This window comes from Arachis hypogaea, chromosome 6, assembly GCF_003086295.3.
Source record: "Arachis hypogaea cultivar Tifrunner chromosome 6, arahy.Tifrunner.gnm2.J5K5, whole genome shotgun sequence".
Lineage (NCBI taxonomy): Eukaryota > Viridiplantae > Streptophyta > Magnoliopsida > Fabales > Fabaceae > Arachis > Arachis hypogaea.
This window is the reverse complement of record NC_092041.1, coordinates 24,207,752-24,231,500: the sequence shown is the minus strand read 5'-3', so window position 1 is coordinate 24,231,500 and position 23,749 is coordinate 24,207,752. Positions and strand designations below refer to the sequence as shown.

The 23,749-nt window shown below is 37.7% G+C and overlaps 1 long non-coding RNA gene across 1 annotated transcript in view; it reads right to left on the bottom strand.

Moving 5' to 3' along the window:
- Positions 1-604: 604 nt before the first annotated feature.
- LOC140173344 (uncharacterized) overlaps positions 605-23,749 on the bottom strand; it is a 33,394-nt gene continuing 10,249 nt past the window's right edge. The window contains exon 3 of the long non-coding RNA XR_011861966.1: positions 605-937. This is a non-coding gene — a long non-coding RNA (uncharacterized lncRNA). The remainder of the gene's footprint in view (positions 938-23,749) is intronic.

Genomic DNA, 23,749 nt, shown 5'->3' with positions numbered 1-23,749 from the left:
TACTGGTGCAACTTAGCACCAGCACTCTCTGATGACTTTAGCAATGCTAAGGCCTCATTATACATGTTTTATTCTCACAATAAATATGTTACTAGTGTCACTTATGCTAGTAGCTCAGAAAATAATTTTTAGAGATATTTTCACAAGTGTTCCGATACATCTAGTTTTAGTAGTTATACACCTGAGATATTTTAATATTATTTTAATCCACCTCAAAGCCAACCAATCACAACTCACCCTACACCCCCAAGACACTCCAAGGCTGGTCATTTACTCCCTTTTGGCCGAAAATAACAAGAGAGAAAAGAGAGAAACTTTCATGAACACTTAATCTTCAAAGCTTGATTTCTTCTGAACTAAAACTCAAATCAAAATTCTGATTTCACCAAAATGTTCCTCTTGTAACACCCTACCATACAGAGACTTATGCTTAAGTCATAATTCAGAGATGGCAAGGTATTACGACCTCTAAAAATAAAAATTTAGTACGTATAGTAGTATGAATAATTGATTATAACTAGGAGCCTTTGTAGAAAAAGGGGTAAACAAAAACCAATCGCAACTCAAAGCGCAACACTCCGATCGATAACGTAACGAACAAGGATAACCAACGCGTGATTATATATATACAAAGGAGTGTCAAAAACAGGAATATCAAGACTCAAGATCCGGCTGCGAAGATAACCGATCCGAGCATAACAATATATACATATGATATAATAAGGAAAACCCCAAAGGAAACCCAAAGGAACACAAATACATGAAACCTATTCTCCAAAATTCTCCCATAAGAGGAGTCATCACAGTTTGTATTATTTAATGGAGATAAAAGTATCTAAGCAAAACATATAAACCAAAACATAGCCCCGAGAACAAAGGATCTTCGCAAATCTAGAAGTCTCCAGCATGCCTCAGCGGGAAATCTCACGTCCTGCATCTGAAAACCACAAAATCCGCATGGGTGAGAACCAGAGGTCCCCAGCATGGTAACAGCTTCCACATATATAATACATAATAATGGAGGAAAGCCAAAGGCAATCCTAGAACTTCCTCCAGATAATATCAACGCTTATAAACAAGCTAAACCATAAAGGGCATCTAACTAAAGATTCTCCAGTCTAACTAATACTTCCCTTTCCAATTCCTTCAATCCTCCCAACCACCAGCAGGAGTATAATAAAGCAAACACAGTTATATCAGACAAGAAATATACAATTAGGAACAAGTAAGGCATTTAGACAAATAGCAAGTAATATGCAATCAAATAGGCAATCTCAAACAATTCACATAATATGCATATGATGAATGCCTGTCCCTAGTGGCTGATGATATCATCTGTCGGTTATAGAGCCAACCCGACAAGTCCTGGTAGCTAACCATTGGACTGTCCCTCTGTCATGCATCCCCAACTCGAGTTATACTCGTCATAAACTTGATCATAATCATGATCTATATCCATCACCCTCACTGGTGAATATTTACGGGGGCGAGCTCATCCGGGTCTTTCACAGTGCCCGGCCACACTTACGACATAGGGTCAACAGAGTATCAAGTCTCAACCTGGAGCACGTGGTGGCTAGCCACTGCTACTACCCAGGGAAACTCGTATCTCAGATAGTGGAAGTGCAAATCACAATTATCAATAATTCAGCATAAACATGCATGAATTCTCATCCATGGATCAACATCCATATCAGCCATCCGGCTCACGGTTAAATCCATAACCAGCCAATATTCATAGCATACACAGCTATTCCGGCTCACGGTTCAATCCAGAACCAGCCAATATTCATAGCATACACAGCTATTCCGGCTCACGGTTCAATCCAGAACCAGCCAATTCATAAACAATTACGGCCCTTCGGCCAATGGCATAACAAGCACTTCCACCACAATCCTCCACATCTCACATAATCATCAATGATCCTCATTGATTATTCATCTTCCCTTGCTTCACTCGCAAGTTACCACATCCACTAGCTCCTTCTCTCATAGCTAGGCATATCATAATGATTTAAGATATAAGTGGTGAGATCGGAGGCTTAGAAGTATGAAATTTGGCTTTTAAAACTCAAAAATCAACTTTGGGATGAAAACAGGTCCGCGCGTACGCGCACTCCACGCGCACGCGTGGGCGGCCTCAAAAAGTTATCGACGCGCAAGCGTCATGCACGCTAACGCGTGGGTTAAAAACTTGCCAAACGACGCGCACGCGTCAACCACGCGTACGCGTGGGTGTCCTCATGCCCCAGGCACAAAACTAGCACAGTTCTGGCATAACTCTCTGGAAAATGGCTGGGCATTGGGTGCAGCACCATCGGCGCGCCCGCGCACATCACGCGCACGCGTGTATGGCATTTTCGGGAAGAACGGCGCGCACGCGCCAAGTGCGCCCACGCGCAAGGGGTCATTCTGCTAAAAATTTTCTAAGTTAAAAGCTGCAGAATTTACCAATTTGAACCCCAATCTTCCAACGGACATAACTTTCTCATTTTAAATCGTTTTTCACCCGTTCTTCGAACGGCATGGACATCCCGGATCCAACTTCATTTCTAAATAGATTTGGCACAAAACAGAGATCCGTAGTCCAAGTTATGTTCCACCAAAGTATGCCCAAAAACCATGTTTTTCATAAAAACCACAAAGTGCCATTTTCAAAACAAGCCATTTCCAACTCTTTTCAAAATCAATCAAAACATGCCATTTTCATCCCTTTCCTTTGAAATCAATCAAAATATATCAAATTCAACATCAAGCCTCCTCAACTCACACATTGACACTTTACCACAAATTACAGAATCACTATCTCATCATTTTAACCCACTTCACCCAAGTGGCTCAAACTCAAACATATTGACATATCATATACTCTTACTCATGCCAATTCTCAACAACACCAATTCCAATAAATCATCATTGTACACAATCAATATCATACTCACCATCAACATGGTCCAACCCACAATTCAACCATAACCAATCATCAAGCATATATCACAGCATGCATATTTCTCATACATCATACCATCAAGGCATCATTAATCATCATCACATATATGACCACATCATATATCTCAATCATTCAACAACATCAACATTTCAATGCCTATCTTAGGGCCTCTAGCCTAAGTATTTCCTACCACATTACATATTAGATACGGGAAACCGAAACCATACCTTAGCCGATTTTCCCAAGCTCCACCGGAGCACTTCCAAACCACTTATCCACAAGCTCTCAAGGCCTCAATACCTCCAAGAACAGATTTTTCACCACCAAACATTTTCCAAGCTTTTCAAAATCACCAATCAAGCTCCAATATCCACACATACACAACCTAAGCCACAACCATCATACCCATACACAACATCTCAAAACCCAAGCATCATAAAACAACAAAATACACTAGGGTTGAGAATCTTACCACACCCAAGGTCCAAGGAGACAAGATTAACCTTCTCCTTCAAGAGAGTTGGGTCCTATAACATCAAAGAACCCAAAATCTCAACATTTTACCCATGAAACTCGAAAATAAGGGTTGGAATTTCGAACAGAAACTTGTGGCTTACCTCAAGATTGGTTGTATGGGTTTTGTAGAGCTCTCCGCGGTGAACGCGTGGCCGCAAACGGAGCGGCAATCGGAGCTCTAGATCAAAAGTTATGGTGGTTTGAAGATCAACCAAGGGAGAGAACTTGAGAGAGTGTTCTTCCTCCCTTTCTCTCTAATTTCAGCTTGTGTGTGTAACAAATGAGGAGAGAGAGTGCTGAAAACTAGGGTTTTGGTTAAGTTATGTTGGGCCAAGGGCCCACTTTGGGTCCAATTGGCCCGGTTTGGCCCGTTCGGTCCAATCTTGGTCCGAATTCTATAAAATTGGTACCGAAATTCTCGTCTCAGTCTCCTCTATCACATTTAGCCACAAAAATCACATTTTGGGCTTTCTAGAATAAATTCTCATTTATGGGTTAATTAGCCGTTAATTAACCGGGTTTTACACCTCTCTTCTTCCTCTACATAACCATGTAACTTATCAAGGCTGAAAATAAGGTGAGATGGCTGTTCCTTTCCCCTTTCAATTCGGTTTTCAAGGAAACATGCTTAAACATGTGTTTTCTTGATGTTCTTCCTTAGGAATCATGCTTAACTTGACTTGAGGGCCAAGAAATGTTAATTTCCAGCAAATCGAAGGTGAGATATCCCTTCCTAACTTTCTGAGAGAGATTTGGTCAGTTGAGGGTTTGTGGATTTAAAGTTGTTCTTGATGTGATTTAGGAGGAAAAAGTGCTTTAAGAACACTTCAAAGAGTAACCGGATTTGGAGCAGCAAATCAAGGTAGGGAGTCACGAAATTAATCTTGATTATTTGTGTTTGAATTATGTGAATGTTGTATGATTTGGCTGTGCTAAAAATTGGTTACATATATGATTGATTCTTGGTGAAAATTTGGTAAAATTTTGATGAAATTTGATGAAATTCAAGCTTTAAAGTTCATGTTCTTGGGGCAGCTGGAAAAACGAACCCTAGAGCTTAAATTGAGGTTCAATTTATGTTTAAAACATGTAGAAAAGATAGGGTTTTAGTGGCTGGGAATTTATCTTGAATTTTGGTAAAAATCGGATGCTGAAAAGACTGAAAAACGGGTAAAAACAGAGAAAGAATCTGAAGAATTTATGAAGAACATGAAGAACACTTTGAGTGTGATGAAGAACAATGAAGAACAGGCTTTAGATCCTTAAAAGGGCAAGGAAGTAAAAATTTTGGTGTTTAAGGGGTTATTTAGTAATTTCTGAAAGTTAGGGTGATTAAAGTAGAAATATTAAAAGTTACGGATGGTAAAAAGTGAATTTTAAAGGTTAAAAGTTAAAGTGGGGTAATTTTCGAAAATTAATAATAAAATAATAAATAATAATAAAATATTAAATAATAATATTTAATTAAAAATAATATTTTAATAAAAATAATAAAATAATACGAAAAAGGCAGTTTTCTGTAAAAGCTTTAGAAAGACAACTTTAAGCGTTGAATCTCATAGTTACCTTCATAAAACACTTAGGGAGTGGTAATAACATGATAGTGAGACAAGGATAAAAGAAAGATAAAAAGTTAAAGAAAAGATAATAATTGAAGAAAAAGTCTGTAAAGTTTTGATGACAAAATCAAACAGAGATTAGTGAACGAACTAGGACAACATAGTTAGTCCTTGAGTTGCGACTAGGGTTAGGTATAATATGAAAAGTGAAACTGTTTCAGTATAGACTTAATGAACCTATACTTGGGACAGGCTAACTATTCATACCGAAATTTACATAAGCTTTAAATACATACGTTAAGTAGAGAAATAAGAGCAGAGTAAAGAAACACAGAGAACAGAGTAACAAGAGTTAAGTAAAGAGATAAAGAGAAAAAGAGTAAATATAGATACAGAGGAACAGTAATCAGAGAAAAGTAAAGAGATATAGAGAACAAAGTAACCAGAGCAGAGTAAAGAGATATAGAGAACAGAGTAACCAGAGCAGAGTAAAGAGATACAGAGAAAAGTGAAACCAAAACAGAGTAAAAAGATATAAAGAGAAGAGTAATATAATAAAGATATATATATATATATATATATATATATATATATATTTTCCTGCCGTAAGCAGAGGCTATCTCAAATGAGCAGCTATTATTATATGCGCATTTATTTAGGAATGGAAAATTGTATTCGGAAAATCGGGATTACTCGTGTCCGGATAAATGTCGGGATTGCGGGCAGCCAACTGACACATGAGCTCATGGCCTGCATAGGACAGACATGCATCATACTTGGTTGCACATTTTCTCTGTTATGATTGTTGTTTGAATGTATGCTTTCTTTTTTTTATTCTATTCTCTGTGTTTGTGTTTTGTTTTCTTGTATTCTTTTGTTTGTGTTTTTCTTTCTGTTTTCTCTATTTTCTCTATTTATTTGTTTCTTATATTTTCTGCTTCTCGGTAATCTGCTATTTATCTGCTAAACAACACATAATTAATGAACTTAACTAATAACCCCGACCCTACTAAGAATTCCCCAGTTCTTACCCCTTCTCTCTCCCTTCCCCCTCAGATAGAAGCAAAAGTACCCTTCCGTAGTTTGTTGATGATCGTTCTGCAAAGAGGATTCCGCTCTAGGTAGTCTTCTGAGTCTAGGGTGAATCTCGTTCTCTGTTTATATGTATATACTGTGAGGCCAACCAACATTTGCACCCTGCTTATCTACAGACCTTAGCCTAAGTCCTCTGTACGATGTTGCTGTTATGTGGCCACTCGATGAAGTACTTGAGAGACGCTCTTCGATGACATATGATCATACAGAGGAGTAGTAGATGACCTTCCACCTTTTGATGACGATTCACCTGACTTGAGTTTTGAAGACTTAGAACGTACTTTCCCTCGCTTTAGTAGCTTAGAGGGACTAGGTGAGTATAGAGTCTAGGCTAGCCTGGGTGCCAGCTTAGGGACTTCTTGAACAAGTCAGGGCCTGGGATGTTGTATATAAAATATATATATATATATATATATATATATATATATATATATATATATATATATATATATATACGTATTTAGATATTATTTAGCTATATCTAGGGGTGTTCTAATTAAAAGTCTATACTCTAATAAAGGCTGGATCACGGAAAGTTATCAACTGCTTGAGATGTATTTATGTGTGGTTGTTTATAACTGTTTTACCTATTATTATTGGTGAATTGGTTATGAATGATTCTGTTTATTAATCCTAAATGTTTTTTTAAAAAAAAGCATCTCGCAAAAAAACTACGTTTTTAAAACGAATCAGGCTCATGTAATACATAATAGATAATAATTAGGAAGACAAGTTGGTAACGCTCAATTTCCGGTATTATCTAGACATACTAAAAATTGGATCATTACAGTTTGGATTGGATGAAATTTTTTTGGAAATCCGATCCAATCCGATCCGATTACAAGCGGTTTGGATCGGTTTAGATTTGCGGTTTTTTAAATATAAAAAATTAAATACATAAACAAGTCTCAACATTAAATTTTAAATAATCAACAATGACATAACAAGTCTTAACGATATCTTAAAAAGCCAATGATTACATAACAATAGAAATAAATTTATAAGTTAGTTAAAATAAATAAATAAATAACATTTTGAACATAAAATATTTATTAAATAATAATAATATATGAATAATAGAAAAATGTATAACAAATTGAACATGTTATAAGTATAATTGTAAATATAATAATAAAATAATAATATTATAGCACATTGTGCGGTTTGGATTGGATTGGATCGGTTATGAAAAGTAAATCCAAAATCCGATCCAATCCATCGGTTTGCAAAAAATAGAATCCAATCAAATCCGAATTAGTACGGTTTTAATCGGTTTTCGGTTTAGATCGAATTGAATGAGCGGTTTAATTTGGATCGGTTTGGATTTGAACACCCCTATTCACCAAGCTGTATAGGGTTTACAGCTTTCCCACAGAGTTCTCAGAAAAATGATGACAAATTTGCAATCACAGTGGACACCAGACTTGGCAATGCATTCTTTACCAAAATCGAAAGTAATTGTTCCATTAGAATGCGGCAGTCGTGACTTTTCAACCCAGACAACTTGTGCTATCGCAAGTCAACACAACGAGTAATATTGCTAGAGTAGCTATCTGAAAAAACCACGTTCTGTAGAGTCTTCAAGAATACAATCTTCTGTGGAGACTAATAGTCCACATTAGTACCGCACACCGCACGCATCTTGAAGGTGTTTCCATTGTTAGCATCATACGTTTCAATGTCATCCCAAAGTTGCTTCAACTCATCCACCAAAAGCTCCAAATAAACATCAATGTCATTACCAGGTAGTTTGGGACTAGAACTAGTCATAGATAGAATAAAAGAAGTCTGCTTCATGTAAAGCCATGGAGGAAGATTGTACGGAATAAGAATCACAGGCTAAATCAAATACTTCGTACTCATATTTCGAAAAGGATTAAATCCGTCACTAGCTAAAGCTAAACGAACACTGCGCGGATCATTAGAAAGATATGGATACTTTGCATCAAATTCTTTCCATACTTCAGCGTCCCTCGGGTGCTTCAAGAACCCATCATTATTATCAGCCTCTTTATGCCATAACATGTCAATTGATGTTTTGCTACACATGAATAACAGTTGTAGTCGTGGTATCAGAGAAAAGTAACGAAGAGTCTTTGCTGGTAGAGGCTTTCTGTTTTTCCTGACAGGTATTTTGAGTTTAATAATGAAACCCTTTTGCATCTTTTGCTTCCATCGTGAAGTCTCACATTGCTTGCACTTGATCGCGTCCTCATCATCACCCCGATATAGCATGCATCTATCTTTTTGTATTCAATCCCTAACTTTTTGATATTTTTTTTTTGCTTTATATAATGTGGACGGGAGTTTTGCTTGCTCAAATACATCCTGCAGTAAGTCCAGAATCATCGACATAGCTTTGTCACTCACACCGCACATGCACTTAATATGATAAAGCTTCACTAGGAAAGACAACTGAGTATTTTGAGCAGCTGGATATAATTCCTCTGCTCCATCCGCAAGAAGATCGGTAAAATCCTGGGTCTCACGACTTGGACCAACATACAAGTATGGCAACTCAAGATCATCGTCTTCTACATGTTCACCTGTTGTGGTCTCTTCGCTTCCATGAGAATTGTGAAGTTAAATGTCTCGTGCACCATTTGTATATATGGATTCACCTCGGATATAGGTTTTTCAACTATTAGTGTACAACTAGAGCTCTCTTCATCTGGTTTCTCACCATGACGCAACCACATAATATATCTAGGGGGACAGGGTCTTATCAACAGGTGATCGTACGCATCCTCTCTTGTTTGTATATATTAAAACCCACATTGAGGACATTGACACTTTATCATGTCATTCGACGATACATTCGAAAATGCAAAGTCCAAGAACTTGTTAAGTCTTCGTCTATATTCTATGTTATCTCGTGGCTTTAGAATTCAGGTTTTGTCCATATCTATTATATAACAAACATATTTCAAACTAATAATATTATTACATACAAACGAGAAGAATGAAACATAGTAAAAGATGTTAACATGAACGTTTTCAAAGATTCTTTTATATTTTACATGTATTTGGACTTATTGTTTGTCATCATATACTATATTATATTATTTTGTTTTTAATATAAATCTAATATGTATATATATTAATATAAAAATATTTCGTAGACAACTTATTAAACACAAAAATAATGCTAAATAGTTTATGATATTTTATTCGCATGATATAATTTATATAGTTTTACTAGGAGTTAAAATATATGTTGTGTTATTTACAGCATATTTTTTGTGATTTTTTATTTTGTTGCTGGATTTTATAAGAAATAATGTATAAGGACTTCATGTACGTTATGATTATAATACACAATTATATTCAATACATGGGAATAACTATTTTTAAAATGTATTAAGTAAATTAAAATTATCATAAATATTGGTTTGTGAAGATATTTTTCCTTTTAAATAATCAACATATTATTCATTAAGTTTAATTGAGAAAGTCAGTAATAGATAGAATACAAGAACTCAATAAGCACACATGCAAACATTGCACAACTGCCAAAACATTGCATATCTTGATTGTGATTCCGAAGAATTCAAAAGTCAAATCTTAACTAAACCAAAGAATGATACGATTAAAACATCTAGATAGAGAACGAGACATTCGTATGCATATAAAAATGTTGAGTTAAGAAATTACCCAAATTAATTAGTGATGACGAATATTATTTTTGGGCAAAATAAATAATTAGTGTTGATTAATTATAATTACGTATTACTAATTATTTATTATTGCAGGCCAAAATTCAAACAGTCTAAATGGAATGAAAAGCAATCAGCAAGACTGGTGGGATGGTCAAATAAACAAAGCCCAAAAGAAACAAAGCCAAAATCAAACGGGTCGCTTAATGGATGTCTGATCCAAGCCCGAGTTGATTTCAATTCCCTCCAAACTTGATCTCACATCACAAGCAACGTTATTCTCCTCTCTGACCAAGTCAAATCACAATTTCACAAAAGTGAGAAAGAGAAAGAGAAAGCTTCTTCCATAAGTTTATCACCAAAGAAGCAAGAAAGAGAAAGATTAAGCTTGAAAGGCAGATATCAAATCATCCAGTTCAAACCAAATCAAGCTTAGGTTAAAGGTAACCCATTTCCTCTTGCATGCATCAGATCTTCTTCTCTTCTTCCCAACTCTCTGCTCTATCCGAAATGGGACACAAAGGAAAGCTACTTTCTGTTCTTCTTTACTGTGTATCCACGGTCTTAAACATGACTTGGGGACCAAGTTGATTTTCAAGGGCTCAGATTGAGTTGACCATTGGAAGATTTCTATGGTTGTTGTTTTATGGCTTTCGGTCAAGATGAAGAAGTCAGAAGCAAAGTTTCTAATCTGGGGATTAAGGATAAAAAGTGAATTTGTGGGTTGGTGAAGCTCAAAGCTCAAGGTGTTAACCTTGGAAGAAGAACCAAGGAACATGCAAGGAGATAAAAGAAGCTTGCTGTTCATTCAGAAGGTAAGGAGAGATAACTAGAGTATTAAGGTTTTGTTCTGAGAAGTGTTCTTTGAGAGAGTTCAACTAACTGGACAGTGTAACCTAATCAAAGGTGCATTCTGCCAGTATGAAGAACTGAATCAGAGGCTTGCTAATCTGGTTTTCGCATAGCACAAAGGCTGTTGATGAAGTCAATCTCCTTCATGTTTTACTAATTGTAATGTACTTTTCTAAGTTTATCTTTCTGTAATTTCTTGTGAGAAAAGGCATTTTGAGAAAGCTCAAGTAAAAGCCATGAGTTGAAAAAGGCTGAGTGATACACTTGAGAGAAAAACCTAGAGTTATTTTCTATTTTTTTTAGGTTAGTCAAGTATCTTGTATCTTGTACCTGTTTGGTATTTCTTTCTTAGTTGGGTTAACACTAAGAGTGAATAGTTAGGTGTTAGCATAGCCAATGTCAAGTTAGGTTAGAACTTGAGTGTGAAATTGGTGTATGTAATACTTTTAACTATAGTGAAAATTCCTCCATTGTTGTGGATGAGACCGGACGTAGGTTGCATAGCACAAGGCAACTGAACCAGGATACATGCTGGTGTTAGCTTCTCTCTTCTCTGCTGTGTTTTGTTTTTCTGATATTCATGAGACAAAAATAAATTGTCTCATAAATTTCCGCTGCTGAGTACAAACAGAATCAGATTTGAAAGTTTTGTTTAAAAAAGGGTTATAACAGCTACGAAAAGAAAGGCATAGATTCAACCCCCTTCTCTAAGCCTACCACAACCTTCAATTGGTATTAAAACCTAAGGTCTCAAGAATCAAGCTTAACCACTTGGAGCAAAGATCCAATGGCGAATAACTTGGACACAACCACTGTTGCCTACACTCTCACTGATGGCCAATCAAACAACCGGCCACCTTTCTTCAACGGGAAGAACTACTCTTACTGGAAAGAAAGGATAAGGATCTACATCCAATCCATTGACTACAACATGTGGAAGATTGTTGTGAGCGGTCCCAAGATCCCAACAAAAACAAGTGCCGATGGAGTGGTGACTCCAAAAGAAGAAGCTGAGTGGAACGAAGATGACAAAAAGAAGATAGAGCTGAATGCTAAAGCAATCAACCTTCTTCACTATGCTATCAGCTTTGAAGAGTACCGGAAGGTGTCTAGATGCAAGACAGCCAAAGAAATCTGGGAAAAACTCCAGGTTACACACAAAGGCACTAAACAAGTCAAAGAAACGAGGATTGATATGCTGCGAAAAGAGTACGAGATGTTCAGCATGAAGGATGGAGAAAGCATTGATGAAGCATTTGAGAGATTTTCAATCATAATCAACAACTTTGATACTATGGGTACAAACTATGTAGAACAAACCTTGGTGAGAAAACTCCTTAGAAACCTCACAAAAGAATGGGAAAACACTGCCACTATCCTAACTGAGAGTAACAACATAAGTCCCATAACCTATGATGAGCTGAGAGGAAAACTCCTTGCCTATGAAGCCACACTGATGAGTGGATAATTTATACACTTTTTGGCATTGTTTTTAGTATGTTTTTAGTATGTTTTAGTTAGTTTTTAGTATATTTTTATTAGTTTTTAGTTAAAATTCACTTTTCTGGACTTTACTATGAGTTTGTGTGTTTTTCTGTGATTTTAGGTATTTTCTGGCTGAAATTGAGGGACTTGAGCAAAAATCTGATTCAGAGACTAAAAAGGACTGCAGATGCTGTTGGATTCTGACCTCCCTGCACTCGAAGTGGATTTTCTGGAGCTACAGAAGCCCAATTGGCGCGCTATCAACGGCGTTGGAAAGTAGACATCCTGGACTTTCCAGCAATGTATAATAGTCCATACTTTGCCCAATATTTGATGGCCCAAACCGGCGTTCCAAATCAGCTCAAAACTGCCCGGCGTTAAACACCGGAACTGGCACAAGAATGGGAGTTAAACGCCCAAACTGGCACAAAAACTGGTGTTTAACTCCAAGAAGAGTCTCTACACGAAAATGCTTCAATGCTCAGCCCAAGCACACACCAAGTGGGCCCGGAAGTGGATTTTTATGTCATTTACTCATCTCTGTAAACCCTAGGCTACTAGTTCTTTATAAATAAGACCTTTTGCTATTGTATTCTCATCTTGGTAGCTATCTTTATTCTTATGCTATCTTAGATCATTGGGAGGCTAGCCTCACGGCCATGCCTAGACCTTGTTCTTATGTATTTTCAACGGTGGAGTTTCTACACACCATAGATTAAGGTGTGGAGCTCTGCTGTACCTCGAGTATTAATGCAATTACTATTGTTCTTCTATTCAATTCGGCTTATTCTTGTTCTAAGATATTCATTTGCACCCAAGAACATGATGAATGTGATGATTATGTGACACTTATCATCATTCTCACTTATGAACGAGTGCCTGACAACCACTTCTGTTCTACAAGCAAACAAGGCTTGAATGTTTATCTCTTGGATCCCTTAATCGGAATCTTCGTGGTATAAGCTAGAATTGATGGCGGCATTCAAGAGAATTCGGAAGGTCTAAACCTTGTCTGTGGTATTCTGAGTAGGATTCAATGATTGAATGACTGTGACGAGCTTCAAACTCCTGAAGGCTGGGCATTAGTGACAGACGCAAAAGAATCAATGGATTCTACTCTAACCTGATTGAGAACCGACAGATGATTAGCCGTGCCATGACAGGGTGCGTTGAACATTTTCACTGAGAGGATGGGAGGTAGCCACTGACAACGATGAAACCCTACATACAGCTTGCCATGGAAAGGAGTAAGAAGGATTGGATGAAGACAGTAGGAAAGCAGAGAGACGGAAGGGACAAAGCATCTTCATACGCTTATCTGAAATTTCTACCAATGAATTACATAAGTATCCCTATCTTTATCTTTATGTTTTATTCATCATTCATAACCATTTGAGTTTGCCTGACTAAGATTTACAAGATGACCATAGCTTGCTTCATACCAACAATCTCCGTGGGATCGACCCTTACTCGCGTAAGGTTTATTACTTGGACGACCCAGTGCACTTGCTGGTTAGTTGTGCGAAGTTGTGATAAAGAGTTGAGATTACAATTGTGCGTACCATGTTGATGGCGCCATTGATGATCACAATTTCGAGCACCAAGTTTTTGGCGCCGTTGCCGGGGATTGTTGAGTTTGGACAACTGACGGTTCATCTTGTTGCTTAGATTAGGTATTTTTCTTCAGAGTTCTTAAGAACGAATTCTAGTGTTTCAAGGTGATGTTCTTATCATCACCAAAGCTGATTGATCTTCATCAATTTAGCTCTTGAATGTAATGTCCTGCTGAAGCTTGGCTAACCATGTCTAATTTCTTTAGACTGAAGCTTTAGACTAACATTGCATGATTCCTGGAACTCTCATTAAGAATTTTGATATCTTTATTTTCTTTTTCCACTTAATTTTCGAAAAATCCAAAAAAATTACAAAATCATAAAATCCAAAAATATTTCTTGTTTGAGTCTAGTGTTTCATTTTAAGTTTGGTGTCAATTGCATGTTTTTGTTCTTCTTGCATTCATCCATGTGTCTTAAGTGATCTTCAAGATGTTCTTGATGATTTCATTACTCTGATCTTTAAATTCTCTTGACTTGAGTGTTTTGTGTTTCTCATGTGCATTCTCATTTTGTTAGTGTCAGTAGTATACAAACTGCTAAGTTTGGTGTCTTGCATGCATTGTTATTTGATTTTAGTTGCATTTTGATTATTCCTCATTATTAAAAATCCAAAAACAATTTTAATTTGTGTCTTTTCGAGTTAATAATATAGAGAATTGAAGATTCAGAACATACAGCAGAGGAATTATACAGAAAAAGCTGGGCGTTTAAAATGCCCAGTGAGGAAGGCAAACTGGCGTTTAAACGCCAGCCAGGGTGCCTGGCTGGGCGTTTAACGCCCAAAAGGGTAGTGCTTTGGGCGTTAAACGCCAGAATGTGCACCATTCTAGGCGTTTAACGCCAGGATGGCACAAGAGGGAAGATTCTGTTTTCAATGCAAATTTTTTTTCAAGTTTTCAATATTTTTCAAAATCAAATCTTTTTCAAATCATATCTTTTCAATCAAATCTTTTTCAAAATCAATTTCTTTCCATTTTCAAAAATACTTGCTAACAATTAGTGATTTGATTCAACAATTCAAGTATGTTGCCTTTTCTATTGAGAAAGGTTCAATGTTTGAATCATATCTTTTCTTGTTAGCCAAGTCATTAGTTTTCAAAATTAAATCTTTTTAAATTGTTTTTCAAATCATATCTTCTCAATAATGTCTTTTTAAAACTATATCTTTTTCAATCATATCTTCTTAAATCACATCTTTTACAAAATAGTTTTCAATCATATCTTTTTAATTTCTTATTTCAAAATCTTTTTCAAAAATCACTTGATTTCTTTTCCACTCTTATTTTTGAAAATCAATTAAAGTTTTTCAAAATGTTTTTTAAAATCTTTTTAATATTTTCGAAAATTTCTTCCCCTCTTCTCACATCTTTCTATTTATGGACTAACACTACTCCTCAATGCACAATTCGAACTCCATCTTTCATTGATAAGTTCGAATTCTTCTACTTCTGCTTTCTATTTTTCTTTTCCTCTAACACCTCAAGGAATCTCTATACTGTGACGTAGAGGATTCCATATTTTCTTGTTCTCTTCTCTTTCATATGAGCAGGAGCAAAGACAAAAGCATTCTTGTTGAGGCTGACCCTGAACCTGAAAGGACCTTGAAGCGAAAGCTAAGAGAAGCTAAGGCATAACTCTCTGTAGAGGACCTAACAGAAATCTTCAAAGAAGAAGAAAACATGGCAGCCGAAAACAACAACAATGCCAATAATGCAAGGAAGGTGCTGGGTGACTTTACTGCACCTACTCCCGACTTCTATGGGAGAAGCATCTCTATCCCTGCCATTGGAGCAAACAACTTTGAGCTTAAGCCTCAATTAGTTTCTCTAATGCAACAGAATTGCAAGTTCCATGGACTTCCATTGGAAGATCCTCATCAGTTTTTAGCTGAATTCTTGCAAATTTGTGACACTGTCAAGACTAATGGGGTTTACCCTGAGGTCTACAGACTTATGCTATTCCCTTTAAGAGACAGAGCTAGAATATGGTTGGACTCACAACCTAAAGAAAGCCTGAACTATTGGGAAAAGCTAGTCAATGCCTTCTTGGCAAAGTTCTTTTCACCTCAAAAATTGAGTAAGCTTAGAGTGGAAGTCCAAACCTTCAGACATAAGGAAGGAGAATCCCTCTATGAAGCTTGGGAAAGATACAAACAATTAATCAGAAAGTGTCCCTCTGACGTGCTTTCTGAATGGAGCATCATAGGTATTTTCTATGATGGTCTGTCTGAACTGTTCAAGATGTCTTTGGATAGCTCTGCTGGAGGATCTCTTCATCTGAAGAAGACGCCTACAGAAGCTTAAGAACTAATTGAAATGGTTGCAAATAACCAATTCATGTACACTTCTGAAAGGAATCCTGTGAACAATGGGGCTAATCAAAAGAAAGGAGTTCTTGAGATTGATACTCTGAATGCCATATTGGCTCAGAACAAAATATTGACTCAGCAAGTCAATATGATTTCTCAAAGTCTGTCTGGAATGCAAAATGCACCAGGCAGTACTAAGGACGCTTCATCTGAAGAAGAAGCTTATGATCCTGAGAACCCTTCAATGGAAGAGGTGAATTACATGGGAGAACCCTATGGAAACACCTATAATCCTTCATGGAGAAATCATCCAAATCTTTCATGGAAGGATCAACAGAGACCTCAACAAGGTTTCAACAACAATAATGGTGGAAGAAACAGGTTTAGCAATGGCAAGCCTTTTCCATCATCTTCTCAGCAACAGACAGAGAGTTCTAATCAGAACAACTCTGACTTAGCAACCATGGTCTCTGATCTAATCAAAACCACTCAAAGTTTTATGACTGAAACAAGGTCCTCCATTAGAAACTTGGAGGCACAAGTGGGTCAACTGAGCAAGAAAATTACTGAACTCCCTCCTAGTACTCTTCCAAGCAATACAGAAGAAAATCCAAAAGAAGAATGCAAGGCCATCAACATGGCCGAATTTGGAGAGGAGGGAGAGGCAGTGAACACCACTGAGGAAGAACTTAATGGGCGTCCACTGGCCTCCAATGAGTTCCCTAATGAGGAACCATGGGAATCTGAGGCTACCACTGAGACCATAGAGATTCCATTGAATTTACTTCTGCCATTCATGAGCTCTGATGAGTATTCTTCCTCTGAAGAGGATGAGTATGTCACTGAAGAGCAAGTTGCTAAATACCTTGGAGCAATCATGAAGCTCAATGACAAGTTATTTGGTAATGAGACTCGGGAGGATGAACCCCCTTTGCTCACCAAAGAACTGGATGACTTGTCTAGGCAGAAATTACCTCAAAAGAGACAAGATCCTGGGAAGTTCTCAATACCTTGTGCCATAGGCACCATGACCTTCAAGAAGGCCTTGTGTGACCTAGGGTCAAGTGTAAACCTCATGTCTCTCTCTGTAATGGAGAAGCTATGGATCTTTGAGGTGCAAGCTGCAAAAATCTCACTAGAGATGGCAGACAATTCAAGAAAAACAAGCTTATAGACTTGTAGAGGATGTTCTGGTAAAAGTTGAAGACCATTACATCCCTGCTGATTTCATAGTCCTAGAGATTGGGAAGTGCATGAATGAATCCATCATCCTTGGCAGACCCTTCCTAGCCACAGCAAAGGCTGTGATTGATGTGGACAAAGGAGAATTGATCATTCAAGTGAATGAAGAATCCTTTGTGTTTAAGGCTCAAGGATATCCCTCTGTCACCATGGAGAGGAAGCATGATGAGCTTCTCTCTAAATAGAGTCAAACAGAGCCCCCACAGTCAAACTCTAAGTTTGGTGTTGGGAGGCCACAACCAACTTCTAAGTTTGGTGTTGAACCCCCACATTCAAACTCTAAGTTTGGTGTTGGGAGGTTCCAACATTGCTCTGAGTATCTGTGAGGCTCCATGAGAGCCCACTGTCAAGCTAATGACATTAAAGAAGTGCTTGTTGGGAGGCAACCCAATCTTATTATATTTATCTATCCTCTTTTGTTATTTTATGTTTTCTGTAGGTTGATGATCATGAGAAGTCACAAAATCAATTGAAAAAGTAAAAACAGAAAGAAAAACAGAAAGAAAAACAGCACATCCTGGAGGAGAACTTGCTGGCGTTTAAACGCCAGTAAGGCTAGCAGATGGGTGTTTAACGCCCAGTCTGGCACCATTCTGGGTATTTAACACCAGAAAGGGGCACCAGACTGGCGTTAAACGCCAGGAAAGGGGCAAGAACTTGGCGTTAAACGCCAGAAATGGGCACCAGCCCGGCGTTTAACGCCAGAATTTGCACAGGGAGCAATTTTGCTCGGCACTTGGTGCAGGGATGACTTTTCCTTGACACCTCAGGATCTGTGGACCCCACAGGATCCCCACCTACCCCACCACACTCTCTCTTCTTCTTCACCCATTCACCAATCACCTCAACACCTCTTCCCCAAAAAAACCCTTCACCTATCAAATCCCATCTTTCTCTTCACCACTCACATCCATCCTTCATAAAACCCCACCTACCTCACCATTCAAATTCAAACCACTTTCCCTCCCAAATCCACCCATACATGACCGAACCCTACCCCTCTCTCCACTCCTATATAAACCCATCTTCAATCCTTCATTTTCACACAACCTAAACACTCTTTCTCCCCCTTTGGCCGAACCACAAAGCCATTTCCATCTCCTTCATTTCTTCTTCTTCTACTCTCTTCTTTTTTCTTTTGCTCGAGGACGAGCAAACCTTTTAAGTTTGGTGTGGTAAAAGCATTACTTTTTACTTTTCCATAACCATTTATGGCATCCAAGGCTGGAGAAACCTCTAGAAAGAGGAAAGGGAAGGCAAAAGCTTTCACCTCCGAGTCATGGGAGATGGAGAGATTCATCTCAAGGGTGCATCAAGACCACTTCTATGAAGTTGTGGCCTTGAAGAAGGTGATCCCCGAGGTCCCTTTCAAACTCAAAAAGAGTGAATATCCGGAGATCCGACATGAGATCCGAAGAAGAGGTTGGGAAGTTCTTACCAACCCCATTCAACAAGTCGGAATCTTAATGGTTCAAGAGTTCTATGCCAATGCATGGATCACCAAGAACCATGATCAAAGTGTGAACCCGGACCCAAAGAATTGGCTTACTATGGTTCGGGGGAAATACTTGGATTTTAGTCCGGAAAATGTAAGGTTGGCATTCAACTTGCCCATGATGCAAGGAGATGAACACCCTTACACTAGAAGGGTCAACTTTGATCAAAGGTTGGACCAAGTCCTCACAGTCATTTGTGAAGAGGGCGCCCAATGGAAGAGAGATTCAAGAGGAAATCCGGTTCAATTGAGAAGGCATGACCTCACGCCTGTGGCTAGGGGATGGTTGGAGTTTATCCAACGCTCAATCATTCCCACTAGCAACCGGTCCAAAGTTACTATAGACCGGGCTATCATGATTCATAGCATCATGATTGGATAAGAAATAGAAGTTCATGAGGTTATATCCCAAGAACTTTATAAGGTGGCGGACAAGTCCTCTACCTTGGCAAGGTTAGCCTTTCCTCATCTCATTTGTCACCTCTGTTATTCAGTTGGAGTTGACATAGAGGGAGACATCCCCATTGATGAGGACAAGCCCATTACTAAGAAGAGGATGGAGCAAACAAGAGACCCCTCTCATCATCAAATCCCTGAGATGCCTCAAGGGATGCACTTTCCTCCACAAAACTATTGGGAGCAACTGAACACCTCCCTAGGAGAATTGAGTTCCAACATGGGACAACTAAGGGTGGAGCACCAAGAACACTCCATCCTCCTCCATGAAATTAGAGAAGATCAAAGAATCATGAGAGAGGAGCAACAAAGACAAGGAAGAGACATTGAGGAGCTCAAGCACTCCATAAGATCTTCAAGAGGAAGAACAAGCCGCCATCACTAAGGTGGACCCGTTCTTTAATTTCCTTGTTCTTTATTTTCTGTTTTTCGAAAAATCATGCTTATGTTTATCTATGTTTGTGTCTTGTGATCATTAGTGTTTTAGTGTCTATGCCTTAAAGTTATGAATGTCCTATGAATCCATCACCTTTCTTGAATGAAAAATGTTCTTAATTGAAAAAGAGAAGAATTGCATGAATTTTAAATTTTATAACAGATTAATTATTTTGATGTGGTGGCAATACTTTTGTTTTCTGAATGTATGCTTAAACAGTGCATATGTCTTTTGAATTTGTGGTTCATGAATGTTGGCTCTTGAAAGAATGATGAAAAAGGAGAAATGTTACTGAGGCTCTGAAAAATCATAAAAATGATTCTTGAAGCAAGAAAAAGCAGTGAATACAAAAAAAAAGAGAGAAGGAGAAAAACGAAAAAAGGGAGAAAAGAAAACGAAAAAAAAAGAGAGAGAAAAAGAAAGAAAAAAAGTTGTGATCCAAGGCAAAAAGAGTGTGCTTAAGAACCCTGGACACCTCTAATTGGGGACTCTAGCAAAGCTGAGTCACAATCTGAAAAGGTTCACCCAATTATGTGTCTGTGGCATGTATGTATCCGGTGGTAATACTGGAAGACAGAGTGCTTTGGGCCACGGCCAAGACTCAATAAGTAGCTGTATTCAAGAATCATCATACTTAACTAGGAGAATCAATGACACTATCTGGATTCTGAGTTCCTAAAGAAGCCAATCATTCTGAATTTCAAAGGATAGAGTGAGATGCCAAAACTGTTCAGAGGCAAAAAGCTAAAAGCCCCGCTCATCTAATTAATACTGATCTTCATAGATGTTTTTGGAATTCATTGCATATTCTCTTCTTTTTATCTTATTTGATTTTTAGTTGCTTGAGGACAAGCAACAATTTAAGTTTGGTGTTGTGATGAGCGGATAATTTATACGGTTTTTGGCATTATTTTTAGTATGTTTTTAGTATATTTTAGTATATTTTTAGTAGTTTTTAGTTAAAATTCACTTTTCTGGACTTTACTATGAGTTTGTGTGTTTTTCTGTGATTTCAGGTATTTTCTGGCTGAAATTGAGGGACTTGAGCAATAATCTGATTCAGAGACTAAAAAGGACTGCAGATGCTGTTGGATTCTGACCTCTCTGCACTCGAAGTGGATTTTATGGAGCTACAAAAGCCCAATTGGCGCGCTCTCAACGGCGCTGGAAAGTAGACATTCTGGGCTTTCCAACAATGTATAATAGTCCATACTTTGCCCAAAATTTGATGGCCCAAACTGGCATTTCAAATCAGCTCAAAACTGCCCGGCGTTAAACGCCGGAACTGGCACAAGAATGGGAGTTAAACGCCCAAACTGGCACAAAAACTGGCGTTTAACTCCAAGAAGAGTCTCTACACAAAAATGCTTCAATGCTCAGCCCAAGCACACACCAAGTGGGCCCGGAAGTGGATTTTTATGTCATTTACTCATCTCTGTAAACCCTAGGCTACTAGTTCTTTATAAATAAGACCTTTTGCTATTGTATTCTCATCTTGGTAGCTATCTTTATTCTTATGCTATCTTAGATCATTGGGAGGCTGGCCTCACGGCCATGCCTAGACCTTGTTCTTATGTATTTTCAACGGTGGAGTTTCTACACACCATATATTAAGGTGTGGAGCTCTGCTGTACCTCGAGTATTAATGCAATTACTATTGTTCTTCTATTCAATTCAACTTGTTCTTGTTCTAAGATATCACTTGTTCTTCAACTTGATGAATGTGATGATCCGTGACACTCATCATCATTCTCACCTATGAACGTGTGACTGTCAATCACCTCTGTTCTACCTTAGATTGGGTGGATATCTCTTGGATTCTTTAACCGGAATGTTCGTGGTATAAGCTAGAATTGATGACTGCATTCAAGAGAATCCGGAAGGTCTAAACCTTGTCTGTGGTATTCTGAGTAGGATTTAATGATTGAATGACTGTGACGAGCTTCAAACTCCTGAAGGCTGGGCGTTAGTGACAGACGCAAAAGAATCAATGGATTCTACTCCAACCTGATTGAGAACCGACAGATGATTAGCCGTGCCGTGACAGGGTGCGTTGAACGTTTTCACTGAGAGGATGAGAGGTAGCCACTGACAACAGTGAAACCCTACATACAGCTTGCCATGGAAAGGAATAAGAAGGATTGGATGAAGACAGTAGAAAAGCAGTGAGACGGAAGGGACAAAGCATCTTCATACGCTTATCTGAAATTTCTACCAATGAATTACATAAGTATCCCTATCTTTATCTTTATGTTTTATTCATCATTCATAACCATTTGAGTTTGCCTGACTAAGATTTACAAGATGACCATAGCTTGCTTCATACCAACAATCTCCGTGGGATCGACCCTTACTCGCGTAAGGTTTATTACTTGGACGACCCAGTGCACTTGCTGGTTAGTTGTGCGAAGTTATGATAAAGAGTTGAGATTACAATTGTGCGTACCATGTTGATGGCGCCATTGATGATCACAATTTCGAGCACCACACACACACAAACACAGACTCAAAGAAAAAGGGAATAGCCCTCAAGTCTCAGATAGAACCGAAAGAGAGTTAGTCTAGTGATGGTATTTCAGATGATGAGCTTTTTTTTTTGCTAGGAGATTTAGAAGGATGATGAAGAACAAGGGCAAATACAAGGATTCAAGTTCAAAGGACCACAAGTTCGACCTGAGCAAGGTGACGTGCCATCACTGCAAGGAGGCTGGACACTTCAAGCTAAACTGTCCAAAGCTCAAAAAGGAGGATAAAGGAAAGAAGGAAAGGAAGAGAGTACTCATGGCAGCTTGGGAGGATCTTCAGAATGACTCAAATGAAGAAGAAGAATCTGAAGGTGAAGACAAAGATTGTTTCATGGCTGGAAACAACAATCTTGATGAGGTAAATTACTATGATTTAACCATAGATGATTTACATGCCATTATTGATGATCTCACCTTAAATACATCAAAACTGCTAGATAAATACAATGAGTGCAGATCTGAAAGAGATGTGTTAAGAGTTGAAAATGATTTTTAAAAGAAAAAGTGAAGGAAACTGAATGTGCTTTGGACATCATTGAAGAAAATAGATTTCTAAAATCTGAACTTGAAAAATTAAAAGAAAAGCACATTGTGGATCCTTCTCATGAGTTAATTGCTGAAAATGAAAGATTAAATGATATGATTAAAAGGTTGAATGGTGACTTAGCAAAATTTGCTCAAGGTTCTAGTAACTTGGACAAATTACTTGCTAGTCAAAGACCATTATTTGAAAAATCTGGTTTAGGCTACATAGCCAAGGAAGATGCAGTTTTAAATACTTCCTCTATAAAGTTTGTGGCTTCTTCATCAAATTCTAAATCCATACCAAACAAATCGGGTATTGGATATGTTTTAACTCTTGAAAAAAACTGTGATGAAGTATACACAAGTTAAATTGAGCCTTCACCAAGAACTGATCTGAACTCAAACCGGCTAGGTTTGGGTTACATTTCGAAAAATGAGGATGCTTTCAAGAAACCAATTTTCTACAACAAAACCTCATTTTAGAAAAATCCAAAGAGTTTAAAAAATTATGGTGAAAATATTTTTGCAAAGAGGAATAATTATAACAAAAATTAGTTTGTCAAAAGAAATTCATCTCCTCCAAAAATCAGAAAATTTCAACCATTTAATCACTTCAAGCAATATAACTCACCTCAATTTTAGCAACACACATAAAAAATTCATTGTATTAATTGCAAGAAATTTGGTCACTCATATGCACAATGCTTCATTGAAAAGAGAGTTGTAGGAAACAAAGTTTACAATGTTGTTTGTGATTTCAATGCACTTGGACAACCAAGATGGATTAACTTCAAAGGATCCAAATTAATTTGGATACCTAAAGCTACTTGAAACTCTTCATGCAGATTTGCCTAGCATCTAAGAACAAAAAGGACATGTGGTACATGAATAGTGGATGTTCAAGGCACATGACTGGAAGGTCAACCTACTTCATCAAACTAAACAAGTATGATGGAGGTTTTGTGACCTTTGGAGATGATGGTAAAGATAAAATCATTGCTATTGAAAAAGTAGGTAATGAGCAATCAACTTT